Here is a 1,923-nt window from a genome sequence, read left to right as displayed (position 1 = left end):
CCCATTCATTTACGGAGGAAAAGAGTTGGGGTGGGGGTGGGAATGGGTGGGGCTCAAGCCCTTTAGCCCTTCACTACGCCCTGCCACTGCCTACGGCAACGTCTGTTTCCACAGACAAGCGCGCGATACATTACGTTAATGTAGCAAAAATTTAGTCAAATGTAGTCAAATGTACTAAGATTCATACGTGTATAGGAATGAAATCTCTCTGGGTAAACCATTAATTGGTGGAAAAAATGGTGGTATTCACCATCAATGGGTCTTCTTTTGTTTATCTCGTGGACGCTACTTGTCCTCCTTCTTCAGTGCCCGGTAGAAGAAGAAACCTCGTGATACTGCTGTATACCAACAAAAAGTCTTTTTCCAATGAGGAACCCATTTATTGTCTGTGTTTTACCATGATTGTGCTGTTCCCGCTTTGCTATGTACATCAAACTCGGCTAGCGATTATGGTGCGAGTTTTCCAGCGCAATTAACCCTCGCGGCAACCAGCCACCAGCCGAAATATAACGTACCCTTAACAACAGCCACCCGGCCGACCTCTCCCGACCTCGGCACACACTACACTAAAATGTTTTAATGCAGACACACTGGATCCTATATATCAGTTTCACTTTCAAGTGCTGATCTTGGTAAACCTGAGGTGCGTCACCTATGAGAGAACAAGAATGGCTCTTTAGTATTAGTTGCGCTACAGTAACGGAACGTTTCCGGTTCTTTTCAATAGGCCTACGGCAAGGAGGTTATTACACAGTAAGGTCCTTGGCCTACGAATAAACTCCTTGATCTAGAATCTACCGTACAGCATCATGTCACTGATCATGTTCAACCCACTACCGCTTTCCGTTCATAAAAACCATACATTTTTCAACTCACCATATTCAAATTGTGAACAAAAACCAGTCAAAATAAATACCAAACAGTTTATATGAAAAAAACCCCAAGGCAAAACTGCCATTATGAAATTCAAAGAAGGCAGCTATTTCAGGGAGTTGAACAGTGTGCTCTTTCTTTCTGTCGTTTGTTTACGCTTTAAACGCGCAGCTAGCTGGTTACCAAGGGGGGCCAGTTGGAACGAAAATGAGGCTGTTGTCCCGTCTTGTCTTATTCCATCTTGGGTAGGTCTAAAGCCCCATTTAGACGTACAGTTCGCTGATCGACAAACTGTGGGATATCGAGAGGACGGCCGGCACCCTGTCAATTTCACGTGGAAACTGAGCAATTCTCTCGATATCGAAGGGTTATCTGTCCAACCACCAGATATCTGGCGACGCCAGATATTTGCCGGCCGGCGAACCGAAGGAGTGACGACGAGGGAGCGGCTTCTCTGATGTTACCCCAGGCGTAGTTGAAAATACATTCCAAAAATTTCCTAAATATTCGTCAAATCAAAAAAATAATAAGATTTTCGTGATCAGCGACCCAAAATTAGCATATTTCATGCGGGGAACTCAATTTAATACCGGATTACCAAGTTAAATTATGTTTGTGTGTTTGCTTTTGAATCACCATTCGCCCGCCCCTTCACTTTTGAAAGTGAAGGCAAAAAAATGTACCGCGTGACGTGTAGTAGTATATCGCCGAGATGTGTAGGAGCAAAGAGTCTACAATACTATCTTTGGTAGGAATCAGCTGAGGGCTACACACCATTGTTTCATCTAGACTAGCTAGACTAGACGGTGCTGTTTATTTTAATTTCTTTGTTGTTGTCTACGCTCTACCAGTTTTACTATTGCACTAATGTCCGTGTGGAATAATACTTCAAGGAAACTAGGCTGGGCGCTTTTTCGGTAGTTCCCACCCCGCTTAATTGGCTAGATCTAGATCTCGATCTAGATCCAGATCTAGATAATCTAGATTTAGATCAGAAAGCTATGTTTGATGCGCAGCGAGCGAGAGATATCATGGTAAAGTGCCCCCCCC

This window comes from Aplysia californica, unplaced genomic scaffold (assembly GCF_000002075.1).
Source record: "Aplysia californica isolate F4 #8 unplaced genomic scaffold, AplCal3.0 scaffold01251, whole genome shotgun sequence".
In the NCBI taxonomy this organism is placed as follows: domain Eukaryota; kingdom Metazoa; phylum Mollusca; class Gastropoda; order Aplysiida; family Aplysiidae; genus Aplysia; species Aplysia californica.
This window is presented reverse-complemented; position numbering follows the sequence as displayed.